Consider the following 14618-nt stretch of genomic DNA (forward strand, 5'->3'; position numbering starts at 1 on the left):
TGGTTGTTCAGTCATATCTGACTCTTCATGACCCCTAATCCATTTGGGGCTTCCTTGGCAAAGATTCTGAAATTGTTTGCCATTTCCTTCTCTAGCTCATTTGACAGATGAGGAAACTGAGGCAAACAAAGTTCAATGACTTGCCCAGTTCACAGCAGCCTAGCTATATTCATTTTAATGAATTAAGGAGCATCTTTCACATCACTTGCCTAGTTGCTAGTTAAAACTCGATACAGCTAGAAAAAAATATTGAAACCAATTATGTGTCAGTGACCAGATCTAATTCTAACTAAATTCAATAAGCTGCCATTGTACCAACCCACTCCTATTTCAACCACAATTTCATTGTTTCAAGTCAGAATTCTGATGACCAACTCCTTTGGTATCCTTAGACACTACTTATCTACTTGGACTCTCACATTTAACCCATACTACCTGATGCTGCCTGATGGACTGGATAGTTTAACTATGTGCTTTGTAATGTCTAGTCTAAAATAATATTCTAAAGCAAAAAGAAGAATGAACAAAGAGGGGTGCACATGAAAGAGTTATATTCAGCTTCAAAACTCTCATCTAAATATCCTTGAGGAAGAGGTTGTCTCTAACCTAGCTAGGGAATTTGGATAGTAAAACTCTAGCATCTGTTTTCATGGAATTAGTAGGAATCCCCTGGTGGTACTGAAAATTTGGAGTGCTGCTGCTGCAGAAGCTGAAGCAAATTGTCTTGCTACTTCTACATCACTGTCCATCTGCTACCATTCTAGTCAATTCAGGATATATTTATTAAGCAATTGCTCTGTGCCCAGCACTGAGCTAGGACACAGATCCAAGATCATTAACATCTTAACTAAGGTTAACTCAAAATAAACACCACAATGTCCAAGTGAAAAGTTTGACTCTAAACCACTGGAGTGGTCCAGGAGTAGAAGTGGCTCCTTTAATGGGAGTGATTATCCCAACTCTGAAATTCTTCATGAATAGGGTCAGGAGTCAGGGATAGAAAGGTAAAGCCTCTTCAGCTATGATTTAGAGTAGGTGACCTCTGAAATTCCTTACATTCTGAGATTCTATATAAAGAAATTCAAATCATTTAAATCTTGTAAATTCTACAAAATAATGATATGCCTGCCTACTTTCTTCTATGAAATTTTTATTCATTTCAGAAAAATCTGTACATAGATACAGATGAAAAATGTGACTCTATTTTTAACTTTCTATTCTTCCCAGGTGAAAAAGATGTAATTGTATTTCAGAAGTAACCTTTTCTTGTCTTTAGGATGATAATGGTGTCAAATAATTCTCATAATAGATCATAAAAATCCCATTAGTGTTATGAATTACATTATGTACTAATCATTTCCAAAGTCTTAAAATGTTTGGGCTGATATTTCAAATAATGTCTTAAGATGATGAGATTTGGTTAATTCTTTTTCCATTTAGTAGTGAAAAAATATCTATTTTACAGATCAAATTTTGATGAAACTAATAGGACATGTAGAAAATTATTTTATTAACAATGTGTATAAATATGTTAATAGTAATAATAATACATTACATCTGAATATCAATTGAAAGTTTGAAAAGTGCTAGCTGGTGGCAAGGGGAGTAGCAGAGCATAGAAGGCAGTCACTCCTGGTTCACATTTCCATTTGGGTTATATTATTCTTTCCAAAGTAACTCCTTTTGGGTATACCTTTCTTTCTAGTCACTCCCTCAGCTATGTCCCTATGAGACAGTGAGTATTCTTCTAAAAAGGGCAACAGGAAGACCATAAAAAGAAACTGCCCCTAGATTCCTCATAACATTTCCCCCACCAAAACCTTTGCCTATACTTGATCTGAATTGGCATTTTCTCCCATGTTCTAGGAAGTTATAATATAAAATTCATAATTCCCTTTTTCCAGCTCAAACTTCCTGTCAAGATTTTTTCTGGTGAAATTTGAGACTATAGTTATCAAATCTTTTTTTTTCTTCTTTCCCTCTTATTTCACCCTTGTTGCTTCTCTTTCTCTGTTATATTTATTCAAGTAATAAAAAATATAAATTAATTCCATTTATTTTAAAAACACCACTTTAAAACAAAGGACACACAAAAAACAAATTCTTAAGAAATTGAAACAACTGGAGATAAGTGTTATGATTCTTACAAGGTACTAAGACAGTGGAATTGATAGAGACAATAATTATCTAATTTAGCATGGTACTTAACAGTTCTCTAGTTCATGAATGTACTTAGTACTTATTAGAGTTACACAAGATTCACACCTTTAAGAGAGCATATATAAGGAGGAGCCCACAAAAGGACAATCCCACTTTCGAAGGAGGAGACAGATTCATTCCAACTTCCACCTTTGTGCTGGATGGAGATATTTGGAGAACTAAAGGCTGAAGCTGCCAGAGGCAAAGGACTAGGAACAAAAGCTCTCAGAATCAAGGAGAGAAATAGGCCTCTAAGAAAGCTAACCAGGCCCAAGGAAGGAGACAATACTTGAAAGGATAAAATAAATGATTTGGACTTTAACTCCTGGCTGCATTGGGGGCGATTATACTGAACTGAAACGAAGGCTGTGTCCAGAAGCCCCCCAAGAAACCTGCTCCCAGAGAACATTATATTTTAGAGAATAACATTACATTTTGGCACCCAATGTGGGGCAGACATGATTCTGATTTCAGTGGAAAAGTCTCCTTGACCCAGAAATTTAGGTAAGTACAAAAAACAGACAAGGAAATTTTGTTAAAGGGCTAAACTAGTATTTCAGCTAAAATGGGACAGAAGTTTAGAAAACAGCCTTCTTTTCCAGTTCAAGGAAAATGTGTAGAGAGCATTGTCAAGCTTATGAAAAGCCAAGGTTTGATTATAATTTGGGAGCAGATCACTAAACTTTTAGAAACTGTACAGTACACATCTCCTTGGTTCTCTATGGAAAAAAAGAATTAGATCTAGAGGAATGGAAATTACTAAGCGAGCAACTATGTCAATTCTACCATAAAAATGGACCTGACTCAATTTCCAAAGACACACTTAATACATATAATTTAATACAATTGGCTTTAGGAAATTATGTAAGTTATAGAATAATGAAAAGGAGGAAAGAGCTGGAGGGAGAGTAGCCAACTAAACTAGGTGAAAAGGATGAAAAATCAGGTAAGAATAACATTTAGTACAATTCTGAGTGTGACACTTCACAACAGGAGCATTTCTCATCCCCTGACCTACTTCCTTCAATTAAATCTTCTTGGTGGAGGGAGAAGGAGGAGGGGGAGAGGCAGTGAAACAAACAGAATCACCTATTAAGCAGCCTATGACAAGATTACAAAAGGTCAAGGCTAAGAGAGAAGGACAGGATATATCTGATTTAAAAATAAATGCATACCCTGTGATTGAAGAGCTTGACCTTTCAGGTAAACAAAGGAGAAGATACACTCCTTTTGATCTGGAAAAAATCAAAGATTTGAAAAAAGGTTGCACTCTTTATGGGGCTACATTATCTTATCTTAAGATGTTATTAGATAATTTGGCTTATGAAATCCTAACCTGAGTAATTGGAAATACACAGCAAGGACATGTCTAGAACCTGGACAAAACGTGTTGTGGTTTTTGGAGTATCATGTATTATGTAGGATTTAAGCCAGACACAATAGGCAAACAGTACAGTCACTTTTGAGCAATTAGTAGGTGAAGGTCAGTATGGAGAGAATTCAGAACAGATTAATTACCCCACAACAGCTTATGAACAAATCACTGCTGCTGCTATAAAAGCTTGGGGTTCCCTCCCAGGACTAAAAGATCAAGGGGAAGTCTTCACAAAAATAGAGCAAGGTCCCAATGAACCCTTTGCGGATTTTGTGGGATGTTTGCAAACAGCTGTCACAAGAACCATTGGAGAAAATGCATCTACAGAAATAATGACCAGACATCTGGCTAAAGAAAATGCTAATGAGATTTGCAAAAGAATTATTTGGGGACTACACAAAGATGCTTCTTTAGAGGAGATCATAAGACTCTGTGCCTTAGTGGAGTGAGGAGACAAATTCATTCCAACTTCCACCTTGTTGCTGGCTGGAGACATTTGGAGAGAGCTAGAGGCTGAAGCTGCCAGAGGCAAAGGACGAGGGGCAAGAGCTCACAGAACCAAGAAGAGAGCTAGGCCTCTAAGAAAGCTAACCGGGCCCAAAGAAGGAGGCAATACTTGAAAGGATAAAATAAAGGATTTGGACTTTAACTCCTGGCTGCATTTGGGGTGATTATACTGAACTGAAACAAAGGCTGCCTCCAGAAGCCCCCCAAGAAACCTGCTCCCAGAGAACATTATATTTTAGAGAAGAACATTACAAATAAGCATGCCCCTTCACAGAAAAAAAATAAAAAAATAATAAAATAATAAAAACAGAGAAAGAGAGAGTTTAAGGAATAAACAGTTTGGGGTATGCTTCACTGGCAAAGTCAAGACAACAGAATCTGTCCAAATTTGCCTTATGGCCTGGGAATCCCAATCTGCTTGATTGCTATATTTTCCAGGCCAGGGCAAGGCAACTATACCAGGAGCCTTTTAGTTTTATTTTAAAGTTTGGTAGTCTACACATGCTGTCTCTTTTCTTTTTCCATTACTATTGGTGATGAATACAAGTTGATGGATTCTCTAATGAAATTATTGCCCAGCAAGTCTTTAAAATACTTGGACTCAGAAATAATCCATCATAAATTGAGGAATCTTCCAAGATTATCCACCAAATAGTTGGGAGTAGATGAACTGAATCCTGTGAGTTGCTCCTTAGGAATTCCCTACATTTGCATTCTTGTACTTTTTTCTTCTTGCTGAATTGTTGCCCTGATCAACTCCTTTAGTTATCAGGTTCCAGTTTTGTGTTGGCAATATCCTGCTAATTAATATCTCAAATTTCCCACATTCTATTACACCCACCTTATCTTACCACAATGAGGTATGAGCTATTATTAAGTACTATTTTACAAATAAAGAAATTACAGAGAGGTTAAGTAATTCTTTCAAGGCCATAAAACCAAGTCTTTTTAGCTCCAACTGCAGCACCCTTTCCTGTGTACTACACCTATTCTATGTCATTCTAGCATAGACATAGATATCTAAAAGGTAATAAATAGGAAATAGAAGATTCATCTCAGAATTAAAGTGACCTGAGCTTAAGTACAAGCTCTGCTACATCAATCAATCAATATTTAGTAAGTACCTACTAGGTGCCAGGTACTATCTAAGAGCTAAAGTACAAAAAGAAACAAAAGATAGCCCCCACCCTCCAAGAACTTACAATTAAATGGGAGATAATATTTAAATAAATATATACATTTACAAGTTAAATAGGAAATCATTGGATTTAGGAGAGATTGAAGATTTCTACTTGAGGATAGGATTTTAGTTGCAACACATAGAGGTTGTGTGACCCTGGGAAAAATCACTATTTCTAAAAAATTCTAGCAAACTTGCTATGACTAGAAGATACAGATCTGTACAGTCAAAGAGTTTTCTCTCACTCAAAATTTCTTATTCCAAAGAAATTACAATAAAAAATAAAGTCAAGATAAATCTGTATGTTTTAAATGACATTACTGTTAATAAACTTGAATATGTAAGTTTTCCTGAACTAGAACTCTATATTCAGAATCTTTAACTCTCTTCTGAGAAAAATACTATATTTTTTTTAAAAATCTGAGGACTAAGTTAATGATCTAATTGAAAATAGGACAGAGTGTTTAAAATCTCATATATTTTAAATTAGGTGATTTGTTCATTGAATTCATCCAAAGAAAAAGTTAATTATTACTCTATTATTTCCTGACTGCCAGTATAATCATGTCATCTTACTCTAAGGGAATAAATTATTTCAAACAATAAAAACTGTCCCCACATATTTGGACAGGGGTAGAAACTATGAAATAATGAAATATATGTACACTTCAATTTAAATAGTACCTATAGGTTTTATAAAGAAATAGAAAATGATTCTTAAATCCCTAAAGTTACATCAGAATAATTGAAAATTGCTATGTCCAGAAAATGGCTATCTTAAAACATTGAAGTGCGATTTTCCAATTTCTTGATACAAAAATTCAGAGAAAACAGAGAAAAAGATACATACTAGTTTATCAAAGTATTTCATTAAACATGTGCATTTGTATCATGGAGGAGCCTCCTTTTGGAGTTTTAATGATTAGCCCAAGGCTATGTCTATGTGGCTAAGTTATCTAGATGAAAAATGAAAAATTCAGTCAATCATTGAAATGTTTTGTCTACACCTTCAGTGTATCCAGATGCATCTGGAAACATCTGGCAATTATAGTTTATTTTCCTTTGAGATCTTATTAGTTGATATTCTATAGCTACAACTCAAATTTGTTGTTCTGAACCAAGTGCCTAAAGGACTTTGTCCCTATGGATCAGATGTCCTCTCCCTTCAACCAAAAGATGATAGATTACAATGAATCTTATTCAGATTTTTATCTCTTGGTTAGTTGTAAGAACATTATTAATGCAGCACATGAAAGACAGTTATTTAAAATGAAAAAAAAAAATCTACAAGGCTCATTTTCAATGCCTGGTCTATTCAGGGAACTTGTAGAGTCTCTCCCAATTTTAACACATTTGACAGAGGATTGTAGGATACAACATTTATCACGATGCCAGAAAATGGGCAAAGTATATTGGTCTTGAAGTTAGGAGACCTGAGTTTGAATGGTATCTTTAGACTTACTAACTCATGAGCAAATACCTTAAAAATTCTAAGCCTCTGTTTCTTTATCTGAAAAATTGGGCATAGTGGTGCCCCTACAACCTAGTTTATAAACTGTGATCATAGTAACCTCGATGCAATATTTGTGAAATGAATGAGTTAGTAGATGACAAGTAAAAAAATGATCTGGCTAGAAAAACCCTTCCAGAATAAAAATACACCAAAGCTAATAAAGCAAGAGAATGAACATTAACCCACTTATTCCAGCCTCTGTCTGGACTGGCACAATTAGGATTAATTTCTCTGAATCTCTGCCCTGAATTCCTCATTTCTTATTAGGCTATTTAGAAAATATCTTCATTTTAATAACCTTATAAATAACAGGACAGGGTAGCAAGGTGGTACAGTGCATAGAGTGCCAAGCTCTGGAATCAGGAAGACTCCAAATGAGATTACAAAGAGCCAGAAATGACTGAAAATGATAAATAAAATAACAGAATAATCTTCTGTTACTATAATACTGGCTCTTAAGCTAAAACTCTATATAAGTTTGAGCCCTAAGTCACTCTGGGCTTTCAGAACGGAGACTGTGTACTGAGCACTGTGGGCATGGAGGTTACAATAGATAGTTTCTACTTGCAGCTATTCTCCTCCTCCCCACTGGAGTCAATGAAGTTTGTTAAAAGTTATTTCTATATCTTTAATATTAAACATAATAGGAGCTTCAAAATATTTATTGAATTAATTGACTATATCAATAACCAATTTATATATTGACTATATCAAAAACCATATGATCATCTCAATAGATGCAGAAAAAGCATTTGATAAAATCCAGCATCCATTTCTAATAAAAGCACTTGAGAGTATAGGAATAAATGGAATTTTCCTTAAAATAGTCAGGAGCATATATTTAAAACCATAAGCATCATATGTAATGGGGATAAACTAGAACCTTTCCCAGTAAGATCAGAAGTGAAACAAGGTTTCCCACTACCACCATTACTATTCAATATTGTATTAGAAACACTAGCCTGGGCAATAAGAGTCCAGAAAGAGATTAAAGGAATTAGAGTAGGTAATGAGGAAACCAAATTATCACTCTTTGCATATGATATGATAGTATACTTAGAGAACCCCAGAAATTCTATTAAAAAGCTATTAAAAATAATTCACAACTTTAGCAAAGTTGCAGGATACAAAATAAATCCACATAAATCCTCAGCATTTTTATACATCACAAACAAAATCCAACAGCCAGAAATACAAAGAAAAATTCTACTCAAAATAACTGTCGATGGCATAAAATATTTGGGAATCTATCTACCAAAGGAAAGTCAGGAATTATATGAGCAAAATTGCAAAACACTTTCCACACAAATAAAGTCAGATTTAAATAATTGGAAAAATATTAAGTGCTCTTGGATAGGCTGAGCAAAGATGACAATACTCCCTAAACTAATCTATTTATTTAGTGCTATACCAATCAGACTCCCAAGAAACTATTGTAATGACCTAGAAAAAAATAACAACAAAATTCATATGGAAGAACAAAAGGTTGAGAATTTCAAGGGAATTATTTTTTAAAAAATCAAATGAAGGTGGCCTAGCTGTACCTGATCTAAAACTATATTATAAAACAGCAGTCACCAAAAACATTTGGTATTGGCTAAGAAATAGATTAGTTGATCAGTGGAATAGGTTAGGTTCACAAAACAAAATAGTCAATAACTATAGCAATCTAGTGTTTGACAAATCCAAAGATCCCAACTTTTGGGATAAGAATTCATTATTCGACAAAAACTGCTGGGAAAACTGGAATTTAGTATGGCAGAAATTAGGCATGGACACACACTTAACACCATATACCAAGATAAGATCAAAATGGGTCCATGATTTAGACATAAAGAACAAGATCATAAATAAATTAGAGGAACATAGGATAGTTTACCTCTCAGACTTGTGGAGGAGGAAGGAATTTGTGACCAAAGGAGAACTAGATATCATTATTGATCACAAAAAAGAAAATTTTGATTACATCAAATTAAAAAGCCTTTGTACAAACAAAACTAATGCAAACAAGATTAGAAGGGAAGAAACAAACTGGGAAAACATTTTTACAGTTAAAGGTTCTGATAAAGGTCTAATTTCCAAAATATAGAGAGAATTGACTCTAATTTATGAAAAATCAAGCCATTCTCCAATTGATAAATGGTCAAAGGATATGAACAGACAATTTTCAGATGATGAAATTGAAACTATTTCCACTCATATGAAAGAGTGTCCCAAATCACTACTGATCAGAGAAATGCAAATTAAGACAACTCTGAGATACCACTACACACCTGTCAGATTGGCTAAGATAACAGGAAAAAATAACGATGAATGTTGGAGGGGATGTGGGAAAACTGGGACACTGATGCATTGTTGGTGGAGTTGTGAAAGAATCCAACCATTCTGGAGAGCAATCTGGAATTATGCCCCAAAAGGATAGCCTTTGATCCAGCAATGCTATTACTGGGCTTATATCCCAAAGAGATACTAAAGAAAGGAAAGGGACATGCATGTGCCAAAATGTTTGTGGCAGCCCTTTTTGTAGAGGCTAGAAACTGGAAAATGAATGGATGCCCATCAATTAGAGAATGGTTGAGTAAATTGTGGTATATTAATGTTATGGAATATTATTGTTCTGTAAAAAATGACGAGTAGAATGAATACAGAGAGGGTTAGAGAGACTTACATGAATTGATGCTGAGTGAAATGAGCAGAACCAGGAGATAATTATACACTTCAACAACAATACTGTATGAGGATGTATTCTGATGGAAGTGGATATCTTCGACAAAGAGAAGATCTAATTCAGTTCCAAGTGATCAATGATGGACAGAATCAGCTACACCCAGAGAAGCAACATTGAGAAATGAGTGTAAACTGTTTGCATTTTAGTTTTTCTTCCAAGGTTATTTTTACCTTCTGAATCCAATTCTTCCTGTGCAACAAGAAATTCGGTTCTACACGCATATATTGTATCTAGGATATACTATAACATATTTAACATATATAAGAGAAGGGGTGGAGGGAAGGAAGGGAAAAATCAGAACAGAAGTGAGTGCAAGGGATGATGTTGTAAAAAATTACCCATGTTGTATGTACTGTCAAAAAAAAGTTACAATTATAAAATTAAAAAATGAAATTAAAATAAAAATAATAAATTAATTACATCTTGAAATGAAAAAAATATTTATTGAATTTAATTGAAGGAACATTATCTTATTTCCCCTCATTTTGCAAAAAAAAAAAAAAAAGGAAGGAAATTGCGACTCAAAGAGATTAGGACTTTCCTAATTTAATTAATACAAGGAATAAGAAGAGGAACCTAGGTATAAATATGGTTCTGTGATTCCAAGTCCAGTGTTGCTATAGGCTAGAAGAAACTTGAGTTAATATGTGAGGGTGAGGATGCTGATGAGAGATCCCAGAAACAAACCAAATTTTCTGAGTAGAAAATTTTCTGTTTTATTCTGTTTTCCACTTATCTTAAACCAAACTAGTAGGTATCAATGAGGATTTAACACGTTTCTATTGAGTAAGTTTGATAGTGCAATATTAATTGCAAATACCAGAGTTTGTAGCATAATTAAAGTTAAACAGCTCCAAAAGAGTTAAACAAAGGAGTTCATTCATTGACATCAACTCAACAGTGATCTCTGTAAAGTGTTTTATGGGAAAATTCAGCATCGGATTATGGTTAAAGGGAATTTGCATTAAAACTATTTTCTAACAACTATTTTCCTCCTTTTTTAAAACTGTCTCATTATTTTTGCTTAAGAGGGAGTGCAGGTAGCACTCATAAGCCTGATTCCACTGCTGACCAACATAGAATTTGAATTGTTCCATTTCTGACCCAGGCTACTTGGTCCCTCCTTAGTCAGCTTGGAACCTGTTTTCCCAAAACCCTATCCTCACACAGGTTCATCATATTGGTGCTATACTTCAGAAAGATACCTGATTGGCTTTAGCTAATTAATCAATAAGCATTTATGAAGTTAACTGAGGATGAGAAAAGTTAGGTGACTTGGCCAAGATCACACAAATGACAAATATCTGAATTTGAACTCAGATCTTCCATTTTCTAGGTCTAATGCTTTGTCCTATCCATTGTTAAGGTGATGTAATGAATAGAACTCTGCTGAGTACAAATCCTCTCTCAGACACTATCTATATATCTCTAACCTTTCCCAGCTTTAGTTTCCTCTTCTAAGTGAGGATAATATGGACATAATAATATCACTAATCTCACAGGGCTACTAGAAGAATCAAATGAAGTAACATACATAAATGCCTGTAACTATTACTATTAAGAAAAATTCTGAAGAATTTTTCACAGCTTTCTTAGTCCCAGTGGGAAAGTGAATATTACCTAAATAACTCTCATTCTAGAGTCTTCAGATGAAAAACCTCCCGTGATTCCATTGACTAGACTTCCCAGATATTCACAGTCTTTATTGATGCTTAACTTTACCTCCCCTTTGTTTTTCTAAATAGCCACTTCTATACAACTATTTTTTTTTGACAAGGGAGAGGAAAAGCAATTGAGGTTAAGTGACTTCCTTAGGGTCATACTATTAGTAAATCTCTGAGCTCATGGAACTCAGGTCCTCCTGACTCCGGGACCTATGCTCTTATCCACTGTACCAACTAGTTACACAGAGTAATTCATCAATATATTCCTTCACTTTCATGATATCATGCTTGCCAAGGTTTTGGTGATTTTGGTCTAACAATTAACACCAAGAACACCATCAGCCAGCATCACGCATTCCATATGTGGAACAGCAAATGGAGAAGTTTTGAATGGTGTGGATAAGTTTACTTACTTGATTGTATACTTTTTAGAGCTGTCCACATTGACACATGCAGAGCTAGCTCAGTGTTTGGGAGGCTCTGAAGGAATGCATGGAAAAAAAGAACAAATAGACTGACTACCAACCTGAAGCTCTACAGAACCATTGTGCTGATCTTATTGCTGTATGCTTGTGAAACCTGGGCAGTATAAAAGTGCCATGTAGGGAAACTGAATTGCCTCCCTCTGAATTGTCTTAGGAAGATTCTGAAGATCAGGGCAAACAAAATGTGTTGGGAGCAAAGTAGAATTGAATTAGTTTAGAAGAAACATGAGGTGTGCAAAGTTAGAGAATCCACTTCAAATGTCCATAAGGATTCTTTATGCTTATTTGAGTGGTAGAGCATTCATAGCTCATTTGGTCTGATCAGCCACAGTTGGACACACTATAACTCTATTCTAACACAGTAATATCATTTTGGCCCTCTTCAGATATGAAGGACAGCAACCAATTTCCTGTACAAGTAAATCCTCCCCCTTGCCCAATTTAATATAGTTACTATCCCTGAATACACCAAATATTATTTCTGACTTTATATTTTCCTCACATCATTTCCTCTCCATCACACACATACACATACACACACTCACACACATACATACAAACACACTCCCATAACTTTGAACTCTTGTAGGACTATAGATTTAGAGCTAGAATAAAATATAGAGCCAACAAATGCAACCCTCTCATTTTCAGAGAAGGAAAATGAGTAATTGAGAGGCTAAATAATTTGTGAATGATAAGGGCCTAAGGTGAAATTTTAACCAAAGTCATCTGATTCCAAATTCATAGCTCTACCTTTTCTTTTTTCCCCCTTTCTACTTGTTTGTATTTTTTTTTTGATGGGATGGAATCTTTTCATATGCATTTTCCACCCCCAAGTCTTCTTCTATTGCTTCATCTTGGCTTTAATGTGACCCTACAAATTGTAAAGATCCCAGCAGCTGAGTTATTATCTCTGACCTATGGGTATTATCAAACTGGAAAAGTTTTCATATGATCCAGAAACATAATTGTCATCTCAGGATCAAAATAGTTTAAGTTTATAGATGTTTTTCACAAGATTGGCTGGGGATTGGATTTTTCAGGCATAGTACCTTATGAAGACAATTTACTAAGACAAAGAGATATACAGCATATTTTAGACAATTGAATATCAAGTATTAAAGCATTTCAGGGGAGTGGTATATTTGATAATGTACATTAAAAGATACAAAATTAGATACATATTAACTTCCCAGATAGATAGTGTCTAGGGACTTGGTCTTATGCCTGTTTTGTTGTTGTTGTTGTTGTTTTTTGTTTTTTGTTGTTGTTGTTCTTTTTTCAAAGCAATTGGGGATTTCCCAGGATTACACAGGTAATAAGCATTAACTATCTGAGACTGGATTTCAACTCAGGTCCTCCTGATCCCAGGAAGAATGCACTCTGCTGTCTTGCTGCCCCATCTCATGTTTCTTTTTGAAGCTCATAGTGTGAAACACAATATTTTGCACATAATTTATATTCATTAGACCATAATAAATATGGGGGGTTAAGTTTTGATTTTTTTAATTAACAAAGATTTATTTACCTCACTTCCTCTACCCTTCTTATTAAAGGAAAAAGAAAACTCTTATAACAAATATGCAGAGTCAAGCCAAACAAATTCCCACTTGACTATATCTAAGAACTATATGTTCTTCACCCACTGTCTATCACTATTCTGTCTGCCTAGTGTTCTCTTATCAGACCTCAGGAATTGTGGTTAGCCATTATATTGATCAGAATTCATACAGTCAAGTTGATTAAATCATTCATGAGTAGAAAATGAGTGAGATATTGTAATAGTCATTAATAAGAAAATACCCATCATACCCCTTGGATTATCCTAGAACTTGGATTATGATAATGAATATTACAGTAGATCAAATGGCAAGCTGAGCAGTGACCTACAAGTAAGTGTCCTCAGCTGTGTAACCCTGTTTGTTCTATTTATGTTGTTCAAAATTTACAGAGATTAAATAAAACCAAGAAAAACACATGTTAATAAGAAAGTCGTTGCTGACTTTAGCAGAAATCTAATTAACACTATTATCCAATTAAATGTGTCTCTGTGTTTTTAATTGCTTTTGATTTAAACAAGGATCCTGAACCAAACCAAAAAGACTTATCCTTAATAATTTTTTGAGTTGCCTCAAATGGCTTATAAGTAGCGCTGCTTCGAAAGTGATGGGAAGCTCTCTTCTCAATATCCTCTTGTTTTAAAGTCAATGTTCAGAGCTATAGAGAGATGATGAGAATTCACAGAAAACATGAGCGTATCATGAAACACCATGAAAAGAGCTGTTAAGTGCCTCTTTCTTCCAAACAATATGATTTTTATTTCAGTAAAAATATGATTCTGAAGATTCTTTCATCTCTCAAAACTCAGGCACAATTTCAATGCTATAAAGACAGGTTCCAGGAACTGGGTGAGAGAGAAATGGCACCAATCTGATATCATTTTCACATTAGCTTTTAACTCAGATTCGAAATATAAGACACCATTGAAATGAGGACAAGATAAAGAAAGAGGTATTTGGAAAAATTTCCCAAAACCACTCAAAGTCATTTCTGCTAAAAATATGCATTGAAATACATGTTGCCATTTCTTTTTTGTTTTTGTGTTGCTGTTGTTGCTGTTGCTTGTTGCTGATGTTATTCTTGTTCATGTTTTGGAGAGAGGCTTTAAGGTCATTAACTTTTTGTGTCATGGATCTTTTTGGCAATATGATGGTGTTGAAAAGAAAAATTTTTGTTTGGCCTTCACCCTCATTTTAGCCAGACAAAACTCAAGACAAAGAAAATTAAAAGAAATTTATTAAAATATGTCAAAGTAGCAACATATTCAAGGATTGATCGTCACTGCATTTCTTGAAATGATTCAATGGCACTCTGTTTTTATATCCCTACTAATAATCAATTCCCTTGATTCCTTAAACTTCCTCCATCATAAAACTAAGAGAAGTGAATTCACACATGAACTATGTC

Source organism: Sminthopsis crassicaudata, chromosome 5, assembly GCF_048593235.1.
Source record: "Sminthopsis crassicaudata isolate SCR6 chromosome 5, ASM4859323v1, whole genome shotgun sequence".
Classification (NCBI taxonomy): domain Eukaryota; kingdom Metazoa; phylum Chordata; class Mammalia; order Dasyuromorphia; family Dasyuridae; genus Sminthopsis; species Sminthopsis crassicaudata.